The sequence below is a fragment of the Triticum urartu genome, chromosome 1, assembly GCF_003073215.2.
Source record: "Triticum urartu cultivar G1812 chromosome 1, Tu2.1, whole genome shotgun sequence".
Taxonomy (NCBI): Eukaryota; Viridiplantae; Streptophyta; class Magnoliopsida; order Poales; family Poaceae; genus Triticum; species Triticum urartu.
The window spans coordinates 305984973-306000253 of NC_053022.1; positions in this window are offsets into that span (position 1 = coordinate 305984973).

Sequence of the window (15281 nt, forward strand, 5' to 3'; positions counted from 1 at the left end):
AGCGAGGTCTAAAGCTTGGGGGAGTGAACACGTCAATTTTGCATCATGTTTTCCTACTATTATTTATGATGTTTTTATGCATAATAATGCTTTTCGGAGTAATTCTCATGCCTTTTCTCTCATAATTTGCAAGGTACACACAAAGAGGGAGAATTCCAGCAGCTGGAAATCTGGACCTGAAAAAGCTACGTCAGGCTACCTATTCTGCACAACTCCAAACAGGCTGAAACTTCACGGAGAATTTTTATGGCATATGTGATGAATATTGGAGCAAATAAGTACCAGAGGAGGCCCACTAGGTGGGCACAACCCACCTGGGCATGCCAGGGAGCCCAGGCGCACCCTGGTGGGTTGTTCTCACCCAGGCCCACCTCCGGTGCCCATCTTCTAGTATATAAGTCATTTTGACCTAGAAAAATAAGGATAGGATTTTCGGGACGAAGCACCACCGTCTCGAGGCGGAACTTGGGCAGGAGCACTTCTGCCCTCCGGCGGAGCGATTCCGCCGGGGGAACTTCCCTCCTGAAGGGGGAAATCATCGTCATCATCATCACCAACAACTCTCCCATCTTGGGGAGGCAATCTTCATCAACATCTTCAACAACACCATCTCCTCTCAAACCCTAGTTCATCTCTTCTGTTCAATCTTGTTACCGGAACTATAGATTGGTGCTTGTGGGTGACTACTAGTGTTGATTACATCTTGTAGTTGATTACTATATGGTTTATTTGGTGGAAGATTATATGTTCAGATCCAATATGCTATTTAATACCCCTCTGATCTTGAGCATGATTATCATTTGTGAGTAGTTACTTTTGTTCTTGAGGTCACGGGAGAAATCATGTTGCAAGTAATCATGTGAACTTGATATGTGTTCGATATTTTGATAGTATGTATGTTGTGATTCCCTTAGTGCTGTCATGTGAACATCGACTACATGACACTTCACCATATTTGGGCCTAAGGGAATTCATTATGGAGTAGCAATTAGATGATGGGTTGTGAGAGTGACAGAAGCTTAAACCCCAGTTTATGCGCTATTCCGTAAGGGACCAATTGGATCCAAAAGTTTAATGCTATGGTTAGAATTTATTCTTAATACTTTTCTCGTAGTTGCGGAAGCTTGCGGGGGGGGTTAATCATAAGTAGGATGTTTGTTCAAGTAAGAACATCACCTAAGCATCAGTCCACCCACATATCAAATTATCAAAGTAGCGAACACAAATCGAACCAACATGGTGAAAGTGACTAGATGAAATTCCCGTGTACCCTCAAGAATGCTTTGCTTATTATAAGAGACCGTTTTGGCTTATCCTTTGCCTCAAAAGGATTGGGATACCTTGCTGCACTTTTGTTACTACTATCATTACTTGCTCGTTACAAATTATCTTGCTGTCAAACTACTCTGTTACTTACAATTTCAGCACTTGCAGACATTACCTTGCTGAAAACCATTTGTCATTTCCTTTTGCTCCTCATTGGGTTCGACACTCTTACTTATCGAAAAGAGCTACAATTGATCCCCAATACTTGTGGGTCATTGATGTGGCTTGAAGCTTCATCGGTATTTCCCCAAAGAGCAAGGGATGATGCAGCACATTGACGGTAGGTATTTCCCTTAGTGATGAAACCAAGGTTATCGAACCAGTAGGAGAACCAAGCAACACTACGTAAACAGCACCTACGCACAAATAACAAATACTCGCAACCTGACGTGTAAAAGGAGTTGTCCATCCCTTTCGGGTAACGGTGCCACAGATTGGCAAAAGGACATGAGAGAGTTGTGAGTATTGATAGATCGAATGCCAAATAAAATAAATTGCAGCAAGGTATTTTTGTATTTTTGGTTTAATAGATCTGAAGATAAAAGGGAAATAAAATAGATCACAAAGGCAAATAATATAAGAAAGAGACCCGGGGGCCATAGGTTTCACTGGTGGCTTCTCTTGAGAAAAATAGCAAATGGTGGGTAAACGAATTACTGTTGAGCAATTGATAGAACTTCAAATAATCATGACGATATCCAGGCAATAATCATTATATAGGCATCACATCCAAGATTAGTAGACCGACTCTTGCCTGCATCTACTACTATTACTCCACACATCGACCGCTATCCAGCATGCATCTAGTGTATTAAGTTGATGGAGAAACGGAGTAATGCAATAAGAACGATGACATGATGTAGACAAGATCTATTTATGTAGAAATAGACCCCATCGTTGTATCCTTAGTAGCAACGATACATATGTGTCGGTTCCCCATCTGTCACTGGGATCAAGCACCGTAAGATCGAACCCACTACAAAGCACCTCTTTCCATTGCAAGATAAATAGATCAAGTTGGCCAAAGAAAACCCAAATATCGGAGAAGAAATACAAGGCTATAAGCAATCATGCATATAAGAGATCAAAGAAACTCAAATGAATTTCATGGATAAAAAGAGATAGATCTGATCATAAACTCAAAGTTCATTGGATCCCAACAAACACATCGCAAAAGAGTTACATCATATGGATCTCCAAGAGACCATTGTCTTGAGAATCAAACGAGAGAGAGGAAGCCATCTAGCTACTAACTACGGACCCGAAGGTCTACAAAGAACTACTCACGCATCATCGGAGAGGCACCAATGGAAGTGGTGAACCCCTCCGTGATGGTGTCTAGATTGGATCTGGTGGTTTTGGACTCTGCGGCGGCTATAATTTATTTTCGTCGACTCCCATAGGGTTTATAGAATATTGGGGTATCTATAGAGCAAAGGGGCGGTCCGGGGAGCACCCGAGGTGGGCACAACCCACCAGGGCGCGCCTGGGCCCCCAGGCGTGCCCTGGTGGGTTGTGCTCCCCTCGGAGCACCCCCAGACACTTCTCGGCCCATTGGGTGTCTTCTGGTCCCAAAAAATTCCACAAAAAGTTTCGCTGCATTTAGACTCCGTTTGATATTGATTACATGCAATGTAAAAGACATGCAAAAAACAGCAACTGGCACTTGGCACTATGTCAATAGGTCAGTACCAAAAAATGATATAAAATGATTGTAAAATATCCAAGAATGATAATATAACAGCATGGAACAATAAAAAAATTATAGATACGTTGCAGACATATCAGCATCCCCAAGCTTAATTCATGCTTGTCCTCGAGTAGGTAAATGATAAAAACAGAATTTTTGATGTGGAATGTTGCCTAACATGTCATCTCATATTCTTTTCTTTATAGCATGGACATTTGGACTATTATATTGTTCAAAGCAATAATCTAGTTTTGACATGATAACTTAAATACTCAAGCGTACCAACAAGCAACCATGTCTTTCAAAATATCAATGCTAAAATAAGCTATCCCTAGCCCATCATGCTCAATCATTGATCCATTCATGAAACATACTCGCATATTAACTACACCCAATGCTCAAGTACGATCATAGTGCCCCCTAGTTGGTGCTTTTATAAAAGAAGATGGAGACTCAAATTCAAAATAAAAATTGCATAAAGTAAAAGAAAGGCCATTCGCAGAGGGAAGTGTGGATTTGTTGAGGTGCCAGAGCTCAAAGCGAAAATTGAGAGATAAAAACATTTTGGGAGGCTTTCCCACCAACGAAAATGACTTAGAGTTCCCAACACTTTCCATGCTAGATATACCATAGGCGGTTCCCAAACAAAAATTAAAGTTTATTCATTTTTCCACCATACTTTCACTTTCCATGGCTGACCGTATCCACGGGTGCCTTCCATACCAACACTTTCTAAGGAATTTATTATTTGACAACATAAAGTAAATGCATTTTTCATTTCAGGACTGGGCATCCCTAATACCTTTGCTTTACTCTCGTGCAATGACAAGTGAATAAACATTCATCGTGAGAATAACACATCTAGCATGGAAAATATTAGCCACCCCTCACCGCCTCGCAAGTGGTATGAGCACACAAAAGAGAAATTTATTTTGAATATTAGAGATGGCACATACAAATTTGCTTAGAACGGCAAAAGAATACCGCATATAGGTAAATATAGTGGACTCATATGGCAAAACTGGTTTAAAGGGTTTTGGATGCACAAGTAGTGATCATACTTAGTGCAAAATGAAGGCTAGCGAAATATTGAGGAGCGACCAACCAAGAAACGAATGATCTCATAAGCGAGCATTAAGCATAATTAATACCGAATAATGCACCACAAGTAGGATGTAATTTCATTGCATGACTATTGACTTTCGTGCTTGCATAGGGAATCACAAACCTTAACACCAATATTCCTACTAAATCATAATTACTCATCAACATGACTCACATATCACATCATCATATCTCAAAACTATTACTAAGAATCAAGTTTATTTTGTCCAATGATCTTCATGAAAGTTTTTATTATATCCTTCTTGGATATCTATCAATTTGGGACTAATTTTCATGTGTTGCTTCTGATAAGCTCAAACAAATATAAGTGAAGATCATGAGCATAATATTTATTTCTCTCAAATTAATTCAAGTAAAGCAAGAGATAATTTCTTCAAAAATACTAAAGACACCGTGCTCAAAAAGATATAAGTGAAGCACTAGAGCAAATCCATAGCTCATAAAAGTAAAGTATAGCGAGCAATTATAGCAAGTCATGACATATTTTTGGCTCTCTCAAATAGGTGTGTCCATAAAGGGATCAATAATTAAAACACAAATCAAAACAAGCAAAGACTCATATCATACAAGACACTCCAAGCAAAATACATAGTATGTGACAAATAAAAATATAGCTTCGAGTAAAATACTGATGGTTGTTAGAAGAAAGAGGGGATGCCACTCGGGGCATCCCCAAGCTTAGTTGCTTGCTTCTCTTTGGATAATAACTTAGGGTGCCATGGGAATCCCCAAGCTTAGGCTCTTATTACTCCTTATTCCTTCATCCATCATAAGATAACCCAAAACTTGAAAACTTCAATCACACAAAACTCAACAAAGCCTTCGTGAGATCCGTTAGTATAAGAAAACAAATCACTACTATAACTGTTGTTGCAAAACAATTCATATTTTATTCTTGCATTATATCTACTATATTACAACTTTTCTATTTCAAAAACTCATCAAAGAAAATCATAGAATCATCAAAACAAGCACACAACGCAAAGTAAACAGAATCTGTAAAAAACAGAACAGTCTGTAGAAATCTGGATATTTCAAATACTTCTATAACTTCAAAAACTCTGAAAATTAGGACGACCTGAGAAATTCATATATTAATAATCTGCAAAAAGAATTGGTATTTTATCGCTCACTGGTTAGAGATGATAATTATTTTCCTGAGCCCGAAAGTTTCTGTTTTTCAGCAAGATTAAACAACTATCACCCAAGCAGATCCTAAAGGCTTTACTTGGCACAAACACTAATTAAAACACAAAAAACAAAATCATAACAGTAGCATAATTGTGCTAACACTCAAGATCAGGAAGCAAAAAGAAAAAAATTATTCATTGGGTTGCCTCCCAACAAGCGATATCATTTGAGGCCCCTAGCTAGGCATCTATAATTTTAATGATGCTCACAAGAAAGATCACAATTTAAACATGAAGAGAGCATCATGTAGCATGTAAAAAACAAGTTTAAGTTTAACATACTTCCTATGCAACGGCATTTTATAAGCAAACAAATTATCAAGACAAGCAAAAACTAGCATATGCAAGGAAGTAGAAAGAAACAATAGCAATCTCAACATAATGAGAGATAATTTAGTAACACGAAAATTTCTACAACCATATTTTCCTCTCTCATAATAATTACATGTGGGATCATATTCAAATTCAACAATATAGCTATCACATAACATATTCTCTATATGATCCACATGCATGCAACGTTGACACTCTTCCAAAATAGTGGGATTATCATCAAATAAAGTCGTGACCTCTCCAAGCCCACTTTCATCAAAAAATTCATAAGATTGAACACTCTCCAAATATGTGGGATTATTTTTACCTAAAGTTGACTCTCTTCCAAACCCACTTTTAATATTATCACAACATATTCATCATGAGGTTTAAAAAAATTAAGATCATAAGAATCATTATCACCCAATCATGATCATTGCAATAAGTAGCGGACATAGCAATATTAGCATCCCCAAGCTTGGGATTTTGCATATTATTAGCAAAATTGACATTAATAGAATTTATAATAACATCATTGCAATCATGTTATTCATCTAAGGAGCTATCATGAATCACTTTATAAATTCCTTCTTTTAACACTTCATCAAAATTTTCAAATTCATGAATCTCAAGCAAAACTTCATAAAGATAATCTAGTGAACTCAATTCACTAGCAATGGGTTCATCATAATTGGATCTCTTGAAAAGATTAGCAAGTGGATGAGGATCCATATCAATTGATTTTTAGCAAGCAAAGATGCAAGCAAATAGAAGACACATGGCAACACAAGCAAGCAAAAGATTGAACGAGAAAAAGGCAAACGAAAAAGAAGGCGAATAAAAACGACAAATTTCGTGAAATGGGGGAGATGAAAACGAGAGGCAAATAGCAAATAATGTAAATTGCAAGGAGATGAGATTTGTGATTAGGAACCTGGTAGATGTTGATGATGACTCCCCGGCAACGGCGCCAGAAATTCCTTTTGATGCGGCTTGAAGCTACGTCGGTATTTCCCCAAAGAGGAAGGGATGATGCAGCACAGCGACAGTAAATATTTCCCTCAGTGATGAAACCAAGGTTATCGAACCAGTAGGAGAACCAAGGAACACTACGTAAACAACACATGTGCACAAATAACAAATGCTCGCAACCCGACGTGTAAAACAGGTTGTCAATCCCTTTCGGGTAACGGTGCCACAAATTGGCAAACGGACATGAGAGAGTTATGAATATTGATAGATCGAACACCAAATAAAATAAATTACAACAAGGTATTTTTTCTATTTTTGGTTTAATAGATCTGAAGATAAAAAGGCAAATAAAATAGATCGCAAAGGCAAATAATATAAGAAAGAGACCCGAGGGCCGTAGGTTTCACTAGTGGCTTCTCTCGAGAAAAATAGCAAATGGTGGGTAAACGAATTACTGTTGGGAAATTGATAGAACTTCAAATAATCATGACGATATCCAGGCAATGATCATTATATAGGCATCACGTTCAAGATTAGTAGACCGACTCCTGTTTGCATCTACTACTATTACTCCACACATCGACCGTTATCCAACATGCATCTAGTGTATGAAGTTCATGGAGAAACGGAGTAATGCAATAAGAACGATGCCATGATGTAGACAAGATCTATTTATGTGGAAATAGACACCATCATTTTATCCTTAGTAGCAATGATACATATGTCTTGGTTCCCCTTCTGTCACTGGGATCAAGTACCGTAAGATAGAACCCACTACAAAGCACCTCTTCCCATTGCAAGACAAAAAGATCAAGTTGTCCAAACAAAACTCAAATATCAGAGAAGAAATACGAGGCTATAAGCAATCATGCATATAAGAGATCAAAGAAACTCAAATAACTTTCATGGATAAAAAGAGATAGATCTGATCATAAACTCAAAGTTCATCGGATCCCAACAAACATACCGCAAAAGAGTTACATCATATGGATATCCAAGAGACCATTGTATTGAGAATCAAACGAGAGAGAGGAAGCCATCTAGCTACTAAATACGGACCCGGAGATCTACAAAGAACTACTCACGCATCATCGGAGAGGCACCAATGGAAGTGGTGAACCCCTCTGTGATGGTGTCTAGATTGGATCTGGTGGTTCTGGACTCTACGGCGGCTAGAATTGATTTTCATCGACTCCCCTAGGGTTTCAGGAATATTGGGGTATTTATAGAGCAAAGAGGAGGTCTGGGGGGCACCCGAGGTGGGCACAACCCACCAGGACGCGCCTGGGCCCCCAGGCGCGCCCTGGTGCGTTGTGCTCCCCTCGGAGCACCCCCCCAGGCGCTTCTCCGGCCCATTGGGTGTCTTCTGGTCCAAAAAATTTCCACAAAAAGTTCCGCTGCGTTTGGACTCCGTTTGATATTGATTACGTGCGATGTAAAAAACATGCAAAAAATAGCAACTGGTACTTGGCACTATGTCAATAGGTTAGTACCAAAAATGATATAAAATGACTATAAAATGATTATAAAATATCCAAGAATGATAATATAACAGCATGGAATAATAAAAAATTATAGATACGTTGCAGACGTATCAGTCATCAATGACGGTGGCTCCGTCTTGTGGATCGTGATAATTCTTTCTCGCTCATTTTTCTAGAAAAATAGAATTTTATAGTGTCGGTTTCAGGGTCTGCGGGGCCACCAGGTGGGGACAACACACCTAGGCGTGCCCTGGTGGGTTGTGCCCACCCAGGTGCCCCCTCAGGTGGCTCTTGGCTCCAGAAATTTTATTTTATTTGGTAAAAATTCCTCACAAAGTTTCGTTCCATTCTAAGAACTTTTATTTCTGCACAAAAACAACACCATGGTAGTTCTGCTGAAAATAGCGTCAGTCCAGGGTTGTTTCTTTCAAATCATGCAAATTAGAGTCCAAAACAAAAGGAAAAGCGTTAGGAAAAGTAGATACGTTGGAGACGTATCAATTCTTCCTCTCTTATATTTCGACAGTATATGGTGGACACTCCCTCGCAGTTATTTTAAACGTCGGTGATGGTCGCTTCCCCTCCTTCTCTCGTTCAGTACCAAGGTATGTCACGAGTAGAAGTAAGAGGAAGGGACCCCCACGACAACAGCCGGGAATCTTCCTCTCTAATATTTCAACAGTATGTGGTGGACACTCAAGTAGCACCTATAGACTGAAAGTCAACCTGTGAGATTAATCAACACTTCGGCAAAACATATATAGGCGACTCGGAGTAACAGATAGACCATCTTAATTTACTCACTAGAAGAATATCGAGTATATGTCGGTGATCTTATGGGTGTCGTCGAGCGGCATGTCGGTTATCTTCCCTGCACACAAATAAAATAACTATGTGAGCTATGCTTGATACACTATCCAAATCTTTATTATTATTCATCACGGGTTGACTTTTGGTCTGTTGAGTCTTCCTTGAAAACTATCATCTCACGTGGTGTATATGGTGGGCACTCCCTCTCTGATATATTTGACCATCGGTGATGGTTGCTCCTCCATTCGTTCCCGAGTGCATTACACCAAAATGTCTGGCACATGGGAACGAAGGAGAAGCGACCCCCATGACAATAGTTGTGATTCTCCTTCCTCTTTCATATATGGTGGACACTCCCTGACTGGTTTTTTGACCGTTGGTGATGGTCGCTCCTCCTCCTTCCCCTAGTGCATAACAAAGGTCTAGCACAAGGAGAAGAAGGAGAAGCGACCCCCATGACAACACTTGGCGTTCTTCTTCTCTCATATATGGTGGAGACTCTCCCTCACTGATTTTTTGACTGTCATGTATGGAGCCGCGACAGACTTAACATCAACCCGAAATATCATTTAATTCTCTTTTTAGGAAATCCCGGGCACTCGATATTTCCTACATATTCTAGAACAAGTCATGGTAAAATTCACGAAAAAATTCGGCATCACCTTTGCTAAAATAGGACATGTCGAGCGCCTGAAATTTGCCGAAACGGAAATAAATCAATACTCCGGCAAAACATAGGCCACTCGGATTATCCCTGCGATATAAAGATGTCCATACACATTGTCACAACTACTTATCTACTACTAGTACATCTATGAAACCACATAGACCATGTTTAGTCACTAATGACAATGGTTGTCGACCGGGCGCGGGTGTCATCAGTGATCTTTTGGGCGTCGTCGACCAACTCGTTGGTGATCTACGTACCCCACGCCACATGAGCATTGACACATGAGCATTCAAACTTGATGCTCATTGCATTTCAATGGTTGAAAATATTAACAAAAACATTTCAATATATCTTATAATCCAAACATTTCATTCGGACAAGAAGCATAACTAAATAGGACCATCATACACTTACTAAATACCCTAGGTCTACTCTATTCAACACTTATTAAAAATTTCATTCGGACAATATAGATATATATCTCTCTCTAAATTTGGCAATGTGATGTTGACATAACTAAATACCCTATTTCTACTCTATTCAACACTTACTAAAAAATTCTATTACTAAAATTGCTATACCCAAATTTTCTTACTATAAACTTATATTACTAAATTTAATACCTAAAATTTTCTATTATTAAAATTTCAAAAACAGAGGGATTAGAGGTGGAGGGAGCAGGTGTAAGTGCATCTAATGCCACCCCTAGTTGGTTTTGGAGTATTGACAACAAACATGCATGGTTGAGGGGCTAATGTGTTTGTGAGATTCATAGGAGAACACGAGTAGAAGCCCCTATTGATTCGATCTACCCATCGAAGATGACCCCTAAAAATGTATGAAGACATTGGTGGTTCGTGAAGACATTCACATCAAAGATAATGACTTGTGAAGACATTCACATGAAGACAATGGAGTACGAAGCCATAGTTTCTTTCATAGTATCATTTTCTTCTTTCTTGAGTCATAGGAACCACCAAACTGTCAAGTGGTTTTCAAGTGAACAAAGTCAGAAGACTGACATGATGCTCAACCCAAATCCTATGTCTTCGAGTGAAGACAATGAGACAAAATCTTATCCCGAGTTGGATAAGTTAGCTTTGCATGTAGCCCAAGTCAAGCTGCCACGTGTGTTTGAAATCCGATCGTTGGACACGTGTCGGTTCCCCAATGACCCAGGGTCATTTCAAACATATCATGTTGTGTTGTCCCTGGCTATAAATAGCCACCCCTCCACCATAAATTGGTGGTTGCTCAGTGTTAGTGCATGGCTTTTGTCGTTTGAGAGCAACCCACCTCCGAAGCCTTTGAGAGAGAATCCTTACGAGGAAAAAATCCAAACACCCAGAGCCCAAAGAGTGTTGGCATCACTGAAGTCTTTCTGTCCGCGTGATCTGAAGACTTATGACACTTGAAGACTGTGATCATCCAGTCGGTTAGGCGTCGTGTTCTAAGGATCCAAGAGTCATTGTGGATCGCCGATGAACGAAGTGTGTGAAGGTTTGGAAGTCTACCATGAAGAGTTACTAGAGTGATTGGGAGAGGACTAAGTGACCTTAGCTCAAGGGGAATAAGGTGAAGACGTGGTATTATGAGTTCAATCTCATCCTCCCTAACCAAACGTACAGTTGTCACAGCAACTGAAACTGGTCTACCAAATCCTTTTCTTCATCAAGCCACTGGTTCCATGACTTCACTCCTTTACTTATAGTTTAGCTTCGTTAAGTCATTACTTGTCTTCTCTGATTGACTTCTTTGTGTGAAGACATTCACCTTGATTGCTTTGTGGCTTCATACTTTCTTCCAATTCCGATCTGTTCTACCTAGCTACTATTTGTCTTCGAGCTTACTCTGTATTGTTTCTTTGACTATGCCATGGCTAGTGTAGTTTATCTTCCGCTGCATGTTGTGTAGGTGTTATTTGCTTGTTTGTCTTCGAAGACATTGCCTGTCTTGATCGACTTACATAAAAATCGCCTATTCACCCCACTCTAGTCAATAACTAGCATTTTCAATTGGTATAAGAGCAAGGTGCAGGCATAATCAAGGTCTCCGCCTAGAGTTTAACCGTTTGGAGTTTTAGTTATGTCTACTGATGTCTACTACACAACCTTCTTCTTGTAGACGTTGTTGGGCCTCCAAGTGCAGAGGTTTGTAGGACAGTAGCAAATTTCCCTCAAGTGGATGACCTAAGGTTTATCAATCCGTACGAGGCGTAGGATGAAGATGGTCTCTCTCAAGCAACCCTGCAACCAAATAACAAAGAGTCTCTTGTGTCCCCAACACACCCAATACAATGGTAAATTGTATAGGTGCACTAGTTCGGTGAAGAGATGGTGAAACAAGTGGTATATGAATAGTAGATAAAGGTATTTGTAATCTGAAATAATAAAAACAGCAAGGTAACAAGTAATAAAAGTGAGCGTAAACGGTATTGCAATGATAGGAAACAAGGCCTAGGGTTCATACTTTTCACTAGTGTAAGTTCCCTCAACAATACTAACATAATTGGATCACATAACTATCCCTCAACATGCAACAAAGAGTCACTCCAAAGTCACCAATAGCGGAGAATGAACGAAGAGATTATGGTAGGGTACGAAACCACCTCAAAGTTATTCTTTCCAATCAATCCGTTGGGCTATTCCTATAGGTGTCACAAACAGCCCTAGAGTTCGTACTAGAATAACACCTTAAGACACAAATCAACCAAAACCCTAATGTCACCTAGATACTCCAATGTCACCTCAAGTATCCATGGGTATGATTATATGATATGCATCACACAATCTCAGATTCATCTATTCAACCAACACAAAGGACCTCAAAGAGTGCCCAAAGTTTCTACCGGAGAATCACGATGAAAACGTGTGCCAACCCCTATGCATAGGTTCCCAATGTCACGAAACCCGCAAGTTGGTCACCAAAACATACATCTAGTGGATCAATAGAATAACCCAATGTCACCACGGTTATCCCACGCAAGACATACATCAAGTGTTCTCAAATCTATAAAGACTCAATCCGATAAGATTACTTCAAGGGGAAAACTCAATCCATTACAAGAGAGAAGAGGGGGAGGAGAAACATAAGATCCAACTATAATAGCAAAGCTCGCGATACATCAAGATCGCGCCAAATCAAGAACACGAGAGAGAGAGAGAGATCAAACACATAGCTACTGGTACATACCCTCAGCCCCGAGGGAGAACTACTCCCTCCTCATCATGGAGAACGTCGGGATGATGAAGATGGCCACCGGTGAGGGATCCCTCCCTCCGGTAGGGTGCCGGAACAGGGTCCCGATTGACTTTTGGTGGCTACAGAGGCTTGCGGCGGCGGAACTCCCGATCTATTCTCCGTTCTGGAAGTTTTAGGGTATGTGGAGTTATATAGGCAGAAGAAGCATGTCAGGGGAGCCACGGGGGCCCCACGAGGCAGGGGGCGCGCCCTAGGGGGGTGGGCGCGCCCCCCACCCTCGTGGGCAGCTCCCGTATCTTCTGACGTGGGGTCCAAGTCCATCAGGTGTGTTTCCTTCCAAAAATAACTTCTCCAGTTGATTTCGTTCCGTTTCGACTCCGTCTGATATTCCTTTTCTTCAAAACACTGAAATAGGCATAAAACAACAAATCTGGGCTGGGCCTCCGGTTAATAGGTTACACCCAAAAATAATATAAAAGTGGATAATAAAGCCCAATATTGCCCAAAACAATAGATAATATAGCATGGGGCAATCAAAAATTATAGATACGTTGGAGACATATCATCTACTACAGCGATAATCAAGGTCTCCACTGCGTGCCCCATCTTCGATGGCACTGATTACCCCTACTGGAGCGAATGCATCTTGAAGCCATTGATAATGACTTCTAGTATGTCGTTCAGACAGGCGTTCCCAAAGTCAGTGAAGGTGTCATCGCTGCTGATGTCATGAGGTTCGCGCAACTGGACTCAACTGCCAAGAACATCATCTGTGGTCATCTGACCAAAGGACAATATGGCCATGTGAGTGCATTGGAGTCTATGAAGCTAATCTGGGACTGGCTGTCCAAGGTCAACGAAGGCGTCTCTACTCAAAGAGACTCAAGAATCAATGTGCTTCGCTATCTCTTCAACCGATTCAAGAGGAATGACCATGAGAATGTCCAGCTCACTTTTGACTATCTTACTAACCTCACAAATGAGCTTCACGCACTTGGTACCACTAAGATCACTAAGCATGAAGTAGTGAAGAAGCTATTGAGATCACTTTACAGTTCATTTGACACCCTATCACTGATGATCCAAGAACATCCCGACTTCAAAGATCTCGATCTGTCTGACATACTTAAGAGGTTCAACACACATGAGTTCCAGCTATCTGAGAAGAGAGATGTCTATGGTCCCAATTACGGCTGATCTCGTGCTTTGAATGAAGGAAATATGCCCTAGAGGCAATAATAAAGTTGTTATTTAGATTTTCTTATATCATGATAAATGTTTATTATTCATGCTAGAATTGTATTAACCGAAAACTTAGTACATGTGTGAATACATAGACAAACAGAGTGTCCCTGGTATGCCTCTACTTGACTAGCTCGTTAATCAAAGATCATTAAGTTTCCTGACCATAGACATGTGTTCTCATTTGATGAATGGGATCACATCATTAGGGAATGATGTGATGGACAAGACCCATCTGTTAGCTTAGCATAATGATGTGATGGACAAGACATCATTGCTATTGCTTTCTTCATGACTTATACATGTTCCTTTGACTACAAGATTATGCAACTCCCGAATACCGGAGGAACACCTTATGTGCTATCAAACATCACAATGTAACTGGGTGATTATAAAGATGTTGTACATGTGTCTTCGATGGTGTTTGTCGAGTTGGCATAGATCGATATTAGAATTTGTCACTCTGTGTATCGGTAATGCACATCACTATAAGCCTTGCAAGCAATGTGACTAATGAGTTAGTCACGGGATGATGCATTACGAAAACGAGTAAAGAGACTTGCCGATAATGAGATTGAACTAGGTTTGATGATACCGACGATCGAATCTCGGGCAAGTAACATACCGATGACAAAGGGAATAATGTATGTTGTTATGCGGTTTGACCGATAAAGATCTTTGTAGAATATGTAGGATCCAATATGAGAATCCAGGTTCCGCTATTGGTTATTGACTGGAGATGTGTCTCGGTCTTGTCTACATAGTTCTCGAACCCGTAGGGTCCGCACGCTTAACGTTCGATGATGATTTGTATTGTGAGTTATGTGATTTGATGACCGAAGTTTGTTCGGAGTCCCGGATGAGGTCACGGACATGACGATGAGTCTCGAAATGGTCGAGAGGTAGAGATTCATATATTGGAAGATTATATTCGGACATCGGAATGGTTTTGAGTGATTCGGATATTTTACCAGAGTACCGAGGGGTTACCAGAACTCCCAAGGGGAAGTATTGGGCCTATTGGGCCATATTGGAGGAGAGGAGAAAGGCCACGTGAGGAGGGGCGCGTCCCCCTTGCCCAGACAGAATTGGACTAGGGGAAGGGGGCGCCCCCCTCTTTCCTTCTCCCTCTCTCTCCCTTCCCCTTTTCCTCTCCGGTGGAAGGAAGGAGGGGGGCCGAATCCTACTTGGACTAGGAGTCCAAGTAGGACTCCCCCCATGGCGTGCCCCCCTTTGTCGGCCACCTCCTCCTCCCCCTT